The following is a 13,178-nucleotide window of genomic DNA, read 5'->3' on the forward strand; positions in this document are numbered from 1 at the left end:
AGTTTAGTTGAAAGTTGAACAACGAAGAGTAAAGTTTCTGTGTCAAATTTTATACTTTGTGCCAATTATTACGTTTTTTTTTCTGTTTATATAACGTATTTTTTGTGTTTATATGACTGTACATCCTTGAATTACATGAGAAACCATATTAAAGTGAGCATTGATTAAATATATTAATTTTCTTGTTAAATATATAATTTATTCTTTTGATTACGACTTAAGGTTTAAGGGATGCTGTATATTGTTATGATTCGTTATTATATGTAATATTTTCTTATAAAATGTTCATTGATTGTAATCACGCATTTAAAACATATAGTAAACATAAAATATAATATATAGTAAAAATATATAATAAAATATATAGTATTTCTTTCAATTAAAATTCTTAATTATTTTAGTTATGGTATAAAGATTGTTAACATATTGTATAAAAATAATTTTAATTGTTTATTAGACAGTTAATATGCTTAGTGTACTTGTCAATATAAATAGTGTAATATTATCAATGAAATAGTGTAATATTATCAATGAAATGAAATTTTTAAAAACTTCAATTTAAATTGAATTCAATTTTATTATCAGATGAAAAATTACTAATTTTTTGTAATAATACTTTTCTAAATATTATTACATGTAAGTATAAATTCTCTTATGTATTTTTGAATAATATATATTACTTATATAACATTGCTTATACATATATGATATCGAAATATTATTTATAATATTTATAATATTTATATTATTTTTTAAAATACTTGATATATTTTTTTCATCAAATTTTGGTTAAATTAAAAATAATTCATTAACAGATTTTATTTATTTCCATTTCTTTTTTTATATTAACATAAAAAGAAATCCAATATAAAATAAAGATAAGAAATATGTATTTTTTTAAATAAATTAATGGTGGACTTAAAATTCAAATTTGATGGATTCGATTTATCAAAACATATATAAATAATTATTTGAATCAATATTTAATTGCTTAATAGTAAATTGCTTTACAGTGATTGTTGATTCATTGATAATTTAAATATATTCATAAACTGAATTTTTAAAAATTTTTTCTACATTATTTGTTTCATAATAAAAAATGTTTAGAAATTTTTATTTTAATTTTAAAACGATGCAAATTTTTAATTTTTAATTTTAATTTTTAATTTTTGACATCATATTTTTATAAATATGATATGAATGTATATTTTGTATTAAATCATTTTTAAATATAAAATTTTTATATTAAATCTTAACTTAAACTTTTATATTAAGAATATTTAATAGTATTCTATTATATATTTGTAATTATTTATAATATATATTGTATAATATGTTTAATTATTATATATAATTTAAAATATTATTTTTATTTTAATTTTTAAAATAAAATAAAATATGTTGAAAATTTTTTATTTAAGATAAAGAATAAATATATACTTTTTTAAATTAACAAGTAAAACAAAAAGAAAATTGTATTAATCGTGTTTTGTTCATTTATTACTAAACATTTTCACAAATATTCTTTTAAAATCTTATTTATTAATTTAATAAACATATTATATATTTTATTTCTAACATATATTTCGAATATATATATAAGAGAATTATGTCTATATACATTCATATATTAGTTAAAGTTAAAGTTACTAATAAATCTTTATTACTCAAAATGTTATTAAAAAAGAGAAAAAAAATATATTTTTGGAAAATATTACGAACTTTAATATTAAAAATACAAAGAGAAAGGGACATTTTGTCGATATGGCTTTAATCGAGAGCATTGTACTTATTGAATTGTATTGAATGCAACAATATTGGTAATACGTGCATACAATGCATAAAATGAGAATTAATCGTGCTTATTTTTTCTTATTAGAATTGTTTCAATATTATTCGTACACATATTTCATTGTTTAGTCTATTTCGAATTAAAAATTTTTATTTATTAGAAATACAAAATATTTCAAAACTATAATATTATTTAAAAATATAAATTAGAATGTTAACATTTAATTATAAATTATATATATATAGTTGTGGTAATATATAAATAAAGAAATATTTAACTTATCAACTTAGATCAATGAATGAAAAATTGATAGACTTAATAGTTTAATTTAATTTTTTAATAAATATTAATGAAAATCGAAATAAAATACATTTTCTTTTTTAGTTTTTCGTTATTAGAAAAATCGTTATAAAATATGAATTATCAAACTTTATTCTATTTTATCAATTTTCTTAATCGTCCAATTTATTTCGATTTCAATCGAGCGAAATGTAAATGTGGTATTATATATAAGTCTTCTATGTGCAATAGAATGAATTTTATTTATTCTCGATGAAAATTTTTTTCAATATTCTTTTTTTGTGGTATCCTCCAGAATAATTTCAATTAATATAAAAATAATCTATATAAAATTTGAGCTGAATCAGATAAAGAAAAAAGATATTCTCATTAATTTTTTTTTTTTTGAAAATTGTTCAATATAGAAGAAAGTAATAAAACATAAAAGATGTATCTTGTTCTAAATTAAATTTTATCTGATATATTTTTTTAATGTTTAATCAATAATATTTTTAATCAATAATTTAAAAAATAATCGAAAAAAACTGATTTTATGAGCATTTAATTAATTATTTGTATATTTAAGAATCTAGAAATTTTTAATGATCCGACCGAATTTAAATTTTTACATAAATTATTTTTTTATTAATTTAAATTATTTTGAAGAGTGTTGCAAAAAAGATTTGAAAATTAAGAGTTTTTTTAATGTACAGTAGGACTTTTTGGGAATGATAAAATATTCATTAATGAAATTATTTATTTTTTATTTAAATAATCTTTAACTAATCTTGAATTAATTAAAATCAAAAATAAATTTACATATTATATGTATATGATGATATAAATTATTATTTCATATATTATTTTTATTTTTTATATTTATATGTTAACATAGATTACAAATATTTAACAAAATATTGAAATGTATAGTAAATTATTGAAATGAATAGATATTTTAGATATTGAAAGATATAGAATGAATAGATATTGTAAAATATCTTTTCTCTTTTTTTTATTTACAAAAAATAAAACAAAAACTTATACAATTTTTTCATATATATTATTTATTCATGTTTTCTTAATATGCGTTTATAAGTTTTTATGATTTTGATTATTCTGCTTTTTGAAAAAAAAACAATGTTCTTTATAAAAATATGAAAAAAAGTATATCTTGATAAATAATAAAATAATAATAATAATAGAAATAATAATAATTTTTTCATGATTCTTCATAAAAAAAATGATTTTTAAAAAGTTAATAAAATAAGTAGTAAAGTAATTATATTATTAATTGAAATCAAGATTTTTCGTATTATAATCTCCATCAAACATTTGCAATTAATATTAGCGTTTTATATATAATATAATTTCACTAATGTGCACTGATTTTCTTGCAACTGATTGCACCAATGATCGCGAAGGAATTTTGTGAAACCTGTTAAGTCTAATGTAAATGGAAGAACGCAATAGGATATATATTAAAAGATACATCTAATTAAGTTGAAGACAAGTAGAAATAATACAAAATTAATATTGAAAAAATTATTTTCATTTAAAAAATTAAAAAGTATTTTTTATTTGTTATATACTATTTACTTTTTCATTTTAGATATATAATATTAATTTTTGTCAATTTAAACAAATTTTTAAATTAAAAAAAAAACTTGAATAGATTAATTAATATGTATGAATTACAATTTTTACGACAACATATTATTTAATGAAAAATATGAATATTTTTTATTTATAGTTAATTAATGGATTATTAAAAATTTGAATATATTCTACACATACCAAAGAAATATTTATATCATTGCAATGCAAATAATTCGTAAAAATGATACAATTCTAACGAAAATTTTAAAGTCGATGCGATATATATTTTTTTACGATGTAATTCTATATTCTTTGAGTATAATAGATAATAATTCTCTAAGATTTTCTTTATTTTTTTCATAATTTTTTTTAAATAAATATCAATAATCTGTTGACATTAAGTATATCGTATTTGTAGAAATTTTATTATAAAAAATAAATTAATTAATATATCATTATATAATTATTTTTAACTGTTCGTCATTTTAAAAAATGTTACTATTATAAATATTAGAAATAGAAATTATCATTTTTCTGGAAATAAACTATGAATCTAATTAAAAATCTAATTTTAAAAGGAAATTATTTTAATTTCTCGTGTTATATATTTAGAAATATAAAGATCAAAATTATTTTTCTTAATAAGATGGAGCATTTTCATGATAATTCATATGATTTGGACAGATATATTAAATGGATCGATGTAGAACTGCAACTGGCTGTTGCCGCTGTCATGAAAAGTACACAATCATTCTAGTAGTCAAGAATTTCTGCGGTAATACAAAATAAAAGAAAATAAAACTGAGTGTTGAGTTTAAAATAGAGAAATAATCTATACCAATATTTTCTTCAGTATATGAATTGTATATTATATTATGAGTTTCAATATATAAATTGAAAAAAAATTTTTTTTACTTTAATTGATGTGTCATACATTTTATATCGAAATATAATCATAACATGTAATTTTTTAGATATACTAATTGATTTTTCCAAAAAAATTAATTAATTTAATATCACTAGTTGAACTTTCAATGAAAGAAGACAAGTTAGAAAGATAACAGTTATCTGGGTAATTAATGATTTCTGAATCAATTTGCTAGTTGAAGAATAGATAAATTTATCGTTGGAAATTATGAATCTAATTATTATATCATTAAAAACATTTGTTTTGTTGTCAGATATTAAAAATATTATTTGGGATATTTTATTTCTTAATAAAAGATATTTAAAAAAAATTATTTAATTTGCGACAATTCTCTTTAATTTTTTTTCGATATTGTATTATTACTTCATTAATTTTTTTTATTTAATTCTTTAATAGCGAAATTACGATCTAAGATAATTTTTACAAGAAATATTTATTATAATTTTTTTTCTCGTCATTGAAATTTATTTGTACGATTCTGTATATAAATCAGACTATATTTATATCACATGAAAAAGGTATGAACTCTTTCTATTCCTCTCTTCTAATCCTATTTCTTTTTTTTTTTTCTTAAATATTATTATTATAAAGGATTAAAAATCATTTTCTTTTGTTTTACACGTCTAATTCACATATATGTTATTCGATTAAAATGACACATTATTTTAATTTGATTTAAATGTTGCTAAAATAATGTATCTATTTGTTGATGTGACCAATTGGAATATTGTGAGATTCGATTTTTATGGAGCATTTCCTGTGCTCTAATGAATATCAAGAGCTAACTTTCTTGTTTTTGGTTGTTAATTTTACTTCAAAATGTGTTTTAGAAAATTAAGCTTTAAACGAAAAAAATTGAAGTTATTGTATATTTTCTTATTTTTTTCATAAGAAACCTCATATCTGTTTTTAGATAATTTTTGGATTATAATCTTGTAATAACTTCAAAAATTGCAAGCACAGTAGCATTTCTATTGATCATTATCGTATTGAATCGTACATGAAAATATTATATTTTTAAAAAATCCCAATTGATGAATAAAATTATTTTATTCTTAGTCTTATTACCAATTTTTGGATTAATAGAAAATTACGCTTAATTACAAATTAATTTTTGTTTATTATTATTATATTATGATAATAAAAATATACAATATTGAAAAGATTTATATCAAAACATTCAATCAAAGATCAATAATTAGAAAAAAACATTAAATATTTTGCATTTCGAAATTGTCTATTAGATATATTATTAATAGAGCATAAGACGTGTATGAATGTCGCTTTATTTTTATAAATATGATTTTGAAAATGTATTTATAGTAATTAGGATAAAGACATGAGTAAAAATAGAAATTTATAACAGAGACACCTGGTGATAATTATTGGAACTATTCAAACGTATTAGAATTGGAATTAGAAAGATTTGACTAGTGCTATCTTTAATCTTTAAGAAATATAAGTATTAATTGCGAAAAAATTTTCATAATATTTATAAAGAATAACTATGTATCAGAAGATAATCGCTTAATTTCTACTTCTAGTTCATTTTATAATTTTATATTATTACGAGGTCAGAAGTTCTCGATGACATAAGCATATCATAATATCGCAATAATCAATGTTTATGAGTCGTTTTGTTCATATGCACGCAATTCGTCTATCGCTTATCAGCAAAGAAAAATTACACTCAAAATAAAGAAAAAATGACATATTCGTCCCGTCGAGTTTTACAGTTGTTTAGGCTTTCACTTCTACCTTCTTGACGTTTGATTACGTAAGAAAAATCGTGCAGCTTGCATGGTTATTATCCGGTATATGAATACTGATTTTCACTTATAGACATGCACTGTAAATATGCAAGATTCAAAAAATAAGTAAAAAATTTAGTAAAAATAAAAATTTTTATACTTATTTTTTTGTCATTGAATTATGAAAGTTTTATTGCAATTATTCGTGAAAGTTGCAACGATAAATTACATTTTAAGAAAAAGTGGAAAAGAGTAGTGAAAATTATGAATTTTTATATTTCTAGGATTGTAGAATTTTTATGATTTTGGATATTATGACTATTGCATATCTGAGATTAAAGAATATGTTTGAGATTGCATATGTTAAGAGATTAGAGAAAAATAAAAATAATAGAATTTTCTATTGCTTGGTAAATTTTTGTAATAATTAATATTATGAGAGCTTCGTACTATGTAATGGTAATTTACGTATGTGTTCCAAATAATAATTGATAATAAATAATAGATATAAATTTTAACATCTTTATAGACTTCTTATTAGTAAAATTAAGAAAAAAAAAGAAAATAACAAATTTTTTTTCTTTGAATAATGAAACATTTGTAAGATTTTAGTTGATAATAGTATCAAAATCTGTTAAAAAATTTATGAAAACTATATTCTTTAAAAAATATTAACTTTTTGGAAATATATATATTAATTTTAAATTTATTATATATATTTTATATATATATATATATATATATATATATATATATATATTTATTATATATATTATCTAATCCTTAAATTTTTATTTGTATAACCATAGAGATAAGCAATAATAATTCTTGTTATATCTCAACCAACGGACACGGACAACTACGATTAGATAAAAGATAATATCATTCCAAAATTATCAGTTCATTGACCAAAATGATGTTTTATTTTTGAGCATCATAATATTTTTTCTTTTTTTTTCTTTTTATATATATAGAAAAAAATATATAATATTTATATATTTTTTATATATATAGAAAAATATATTTTTAAAAAAATTTTATAAACAAATATTATTTTAATATTATTATAATTTTAAATGTCATATATATTATATATATTTATATTATTATATTATATTATTATATAAAATTCTGATTTTTTTTTTAAATTTTTGATAGCTCAAAAGATATTAATAATTAATTATTATTATTATTATTATTATAAGAATATAAGAATAAATTAGACATTTTAAATTGAATCTAAAATTAATGATTAATGAATTACTAGTAGATAATATCAATACTTTCTCTATCTTACATAAAATATAAGTTATTTCATATGTAATTAGTATCTTGTTAACAAGAATAGTAAAATTAACTTTTAAATAACTTATTAAATAAGATAATAAATATTAATATATTTTCAAGTGAAAGTTCACTTGACATTCATTTATAACTAACAATTTAATTATATAAAATTTATTCTATAAAGAATAATAAATTTTATCAAACGTCTTAAAATATTTTATTATTAACTTAATAATTTTTTTATGCAATACGATGATCAAAATAAATTTTTCTATAATAATATTGAAATTTTTTAAAATTAATAATTATGCTTCTTTATACGAAAATAGCTATCAAGATGAATTCAATTTTTATGGTTATTAAATGATAAAATTTAATAAATGCGTGAACAAAATAAGCGAAAACAAAATAAAAATATTAGATTTTTATTTGCGATTCTTTCATTAATGAATTTTCAATAAACAAACAGAATCGTAAAAATTCTTAATATTTTGCGAGTTTTTAAATAACTTCAAATCTCAATTGGATTTGATTTAAACAGATCACAATAAGGTTCATGAAGAAATTTTTTTAATTGTCTTTTTTTACTTAACCTTATCATAGTAATAGGTTATTTAATTTGTCTCGCCAGCCATTAACATAGAGTATGAAAAAAGATATTAATTTAAATATTATATTATATATATAATATGTAAATTTAAAAAAATGATATTATCTATAAAAAAAATACTAAAATTTTATGTTTTCTACTCTTTTCTAAAATCTAAATATTTGCGAAAAAAACTGATCATAAACAGTTTCAATACCATCATGATATATATTCGTCTACATTAATGTATTAATTATATAACACATTTACCTTAATAAAGACACATTTTTACTTTGATAATAAAGTTATTCCTTATTTTCTTGAAACTGTTTCGAGTAAAACTTCTATATTTTTTTATTGCGTTAAGAAACAATCGAAAATCAATGTTATTATATTTCACTGATTCGTTTCTCACTTTAACTAAGAAGTAAGCAAGTGAAAAATACGATAAAATTGATAATTTTTAGAATATATATATAATATTTATATATATATGTATATATAGAATATATATATATATATATATATATATATATATATATATATATATATATATATAAGATGTTTAGATGAAATATATAAAAGAAATAATTAAAATTAATAGAGATTAAAACAAAAATATAAAGATTATTTTATAAGTATTATATATGTATATTTAATTTTGTACTAGATGAAAACTCTATTTTATTATGTTTTGTTTAGCAAAATTAAGATTTTTATAATTTGAAAATAAATAGATATTTTTTCATATATATATTACTATATATATATATATATATTTTGTATTTGTTTTATCTCTAGAATTTATCTTTAAAATTTTTTTCAAATAATTTATTTGTATATTGTTATTTGTCTTTTAGTTTAATTTTTCTCATTAACTAACCTAACTTTTCTCATTAGTAAACGCGATTTTCAAAAATATTGTGTCTATTATTAAAACATTAACATGTATATTTAATCAATTTCGTCATCAACCCACAATATGCAAACTATTTCATAGAAATTATTTATCTTTCAATAGAAACTGGATTAAATGTTTCTTTCGTTCATGATTTCATCTTTTGTTTGGAACTTGCAATTACAAGAAGTGCAATCATGTTCGATGATGCACATCCCACATATCCCAGAGATAATAATTTCGATGTGTTTTATCTCGAATTCACTACACACATCCTATGACTCACATTCTTACTGTGACCCTCGTTCTTTTTTTTCTTTTTCTCTCTTTTTCGTATAAACGAATTAACTCCATTTTAGGCTAGAGAAGGATTGAACTCCATTTTTTACATGTTTAACTTAACATAACTTTCTTATTGAATTTATTATTACAGTTTTGTTTCTTGTATGGACTCATTTTCATGATTTAATAATAATATTATTTATATATATTTGGGGATATGTTCGATGATGAAAATGGTACGAGTCAAATTTGGTAATGTTAAATAAGATTGAGTTATTTTTTTATTTTTTAAAATTTTTTTTTACTCTCTTTGTATTGAAGTTATAGTGAGAATTAAAAATGTCAAAGTAATTTAAAAATAAAATTACAATTGAAAAAATCTCCAGCACAATTGTTGATATGTATTTTGCTTAAAGATTTTATACAATCTTCTTTAATTTCTTCATTTTTCCATGCAAATAATAATAATTAAAAAAAAAAAATTAAAATCGGAAAAATAATCTTAATGATTTTGAAAAAGAAAGATCTGCAAAAATAAAAAGCTCATTAACTTAAAAAAAAGAACTTTACTTTTTTTTATTATTTTAAATTTATTATTATTTTACAAGAAATATGTTCTTAAATTTTTTTTAGTATATTTTATTATATTTTATTATTTTGTAAAAATAACATAAAACAAAAAATAGAAAGGAAATAGATTAATTCTAAATAATGGAATGAAATTTATAAAATTTATATTAAAATTGAAAATTATTAAGCTAAAATCCAAAAGATTTTTTTTTAATTAAAACTACCAAATATATCAATATCAATATTTTTGAAGAAAATATTTTTTGAGAATACTGTTATTTATTTATTTATTTAATAAAAATCAATTTTTAAAAATATTTTTATCTATTTAATGAAAATAATCATAATTAATTGTTTCTTTTTTTTTTTAATATATTAAAAAGTATTTAAAAAATTTTATTTATATAATATCGAGATCTAATAATAATTCAATGTTAAAACTATATAATAATATTAAGCAATTCAATGTTGAAATATAATAATACTAAGCAATTTAATAATATCAAAGTATCATATTGTAATATAATACTAAATAATCGCAACATAATAATGCAAAGAATGTTACCATTACCTGATGACCAACTTATTCTTAATTGCAAAGTCTTTCCATTCATTGTTCTTGAGTTATACAATCTTCGATTAGATTTCCGAACGAACAATGAATAACGAATTCACATCTTGGCGTTTGAATTTCATATTAATATTTTATAGAAAAAATTTCCCTTAAATATTAATACTGAGATTCTTTTGAAAGGATTTTAAAAAGATTTTAAAGATTTTAAATAAGATAATGTTAACATTACGACGCAATTAAGATCACGTGTTTTAAGTGAAATAATTAATTAATGAAAGATTGATTTGCAAAATCATTTATGTGAAATCAAAATATTTTCAGTTATATATTTTTTATATAAAAAATTTTTCTGATCAAGAAATTTATGAAATATATTAGCTTTTATAAAATATAATATTCATGATCTTGAATGACATAATTAAAATGAGTTTAAATGATTTCTAAAATGTTTAATTTAATTATATATTTTTATTGTAATCAAGTATTTTTTTTAGTTTTATTAATTTTTATTAATTAATATTTTATGTGTATTTCTATGTATAAAATAAAAATGTATTATATATGTCATAATGTTTTAAAACCAGTGGATAGAAAAAAATATTTATCATAAAATAATTCATTTTTACTCGACCTTGTTTCGAACTGATTGATTAATTAATTAGTTACGCAAATAGACAAGTCATATCTGACTATAGATGTTTCTAGCAAAAAAGATATTATCGTGTAAAATTAAGTATGTAAGTATATAAGTAAATGATATTCGAAGAAATCGAAATTGTACTTACAATTAGAAAAATTGTTCTAAATACGAATGAGTAATATTTAAATATAACAACAAATTAAATATAAATATATATTTGACATATATTTGATTTATTGTTTTATAAAAGGCATGAAGTATAATTTATCAAATCAATTTATATATTATTTACTATATATAATATATAATTTACTAATATACTATAATATATAATTTATTATATATTATATATAATATTATATATTATATATAATATATGAGCATAATAATAGTATAGTATGTAATCAGAATAAATTTTCTATATAAGAAATATTTAATTGAGCTTGTATTCGTCTAAAGTTTCATTTGATAATCAAATATCAAAATAAAAATTTATTTAATTTTTTTGTTAGCTTTGCATAATCCGTTTGTCAAAATAAATATCAATTATGAATGAATTTTCAATGATTTTTTAATTTGTTATAATACTATTTTAATTTAAAAAAATTTTATATATTAACATTTGTAAATTTTAGGAAAAAGAGAGAAAAAATTTCCAAATTTTTTTAATATCTTAAAAATTTTTATTTTTTAAATTTGAAATCATTATATTTTTGATTTTTATTTCTCTAAACTTTTAAATTTAAATTTTAGAATATAAAAAAGAGATATTATATTATGTTTAGTAAAGCATAATACAAGAAATCTCGTAATGGAAATCTTTGGAATGTACTTTTAAATATATATGTGTATAGTTCATTCAAGTATACGATGCATTCTTTCTGCAACTGTGTTCGAGACTCTGGTATGTACAACGTTGTTACTCAGGTACACGGTGTGTATGTCAGGTCCCGACGATCAATTAAGGTACTTAAACGGCCCGTTCTGTTTTGCTTCATAAATAAATGTGCTGTACAGAAGCCGTTGAATTGACTCTTCCGGTGATATCTACGTTCGTATATAATATACGTTTAGAGGCGTTCATTGCGCCTTGATGTTTCGATGAATATAATGGAATATATGGAATATATTATATAATAATTATATTTTGTAGGTAGAACAGTTGTACAAAAATTGCAATAGAATCAAAAAAATTCTGAAAAAAAGTTGAAATAAATTATGAAAACTGTATAGCTTTTTAATTACTTAAATTTGAGGGAATTATTATTATACTATTTTATATTATTTTTATATTATATATATGTATATATAATATATATATATATATATATATATATGAAATTAAATTGAAATGACTTTAATAGTTAAAAATTGAAATATTCCAGTATATATTTAAATAAAATTCTTATTTGATTTACATATTTATTAAAAAAAAAAAAAATGAATAAAAAATTAGCTAAAATGCTGATTGATAATAATTTTAGCATTTCATATAATAATTTTATAACATTAAATATCATAAAATAATCATATTAACTAATAATAATTAGATTATTTATTTGCATAAATTAGAAGATTTTATATAAGCTAAGAAATTAATATTTTTATTTTTTTTACATGCTAAAAGAATTTATGCATATAATATTGCAATTGGTTTAATATACACAGTTATTAAATTTGATTATGTATGAACGATAAAATACAAATGTATGATTCGTAAAAATGTCAGAATGACTATGAATTTCAAAGTTAATTATATTTATTTCATTTCACACTCGATGAGTGAATAACATCAATATATGTATGCATGCGTTAAAAACAAGTTGTTTTTCATTATATATATATATATACAAAATGATCGATAAAAAAAATGTAAATCAGTTTTAAAAGTTCAACATTATAAGAATTATTATTTGATGATCAGAGTCTGAATTTAACATATTTGATATTTTTATTTGAAAGTTATATATTTAATTTCTCTTTAGTTTACTT

General features: G+C 18.3%; 1 protein-coding gene and 1 long non-coding RNA gene across 3 annotated transcripts in view; one reads left to right on the top strand and one right to left on the bottom strand.

Annotated features, from left to right (window-relative positions):
• The window catches only part of drpr (multiple EGF like domains draper), a 26,720-nt gene continuing 13,542 nt past the window's right edge, over nt 1-13,178 (top strand). For both annotated transcript variants that reach the window (XM_003695901.4, XM_086902870.1), the window contains exon 1: nt 1-153. The gene's annotated coding sequence lies outside the window, so the exon portion shown is untranslated. The remainder of the gene's footprint in view (nt 154-13,178) is intronic.
• LOC147658446 (uncharacterized) lies at nt 5,696-8,655 on the bottom strand. Its single transcript, XR_015290633.1, has 2 exons — nt 8,493-8,655; nt 5,696-6,444 (listed from the first exon to the last, which is right to left on the bottom strand). It is a non-coding gene; the product is annotated as an uncharacterized LOC147658446 (long non-coding RNA).

Source organism: Apis florea, unplaced genomic scaffold (genome assembly GCF_048593485.1).
Source record: "Apis florea isolate Af1SG1 unplaced genomic scaffold, ASM4859348v1 contig_2272_pilon, whole genome shotgun sequence".
Classification (NCBI taxonomy): Eukaryota; Metazoa; Arthropoda; class Insecta; order Hymenoptera; family Apidae; genus Apis; species Apis florea.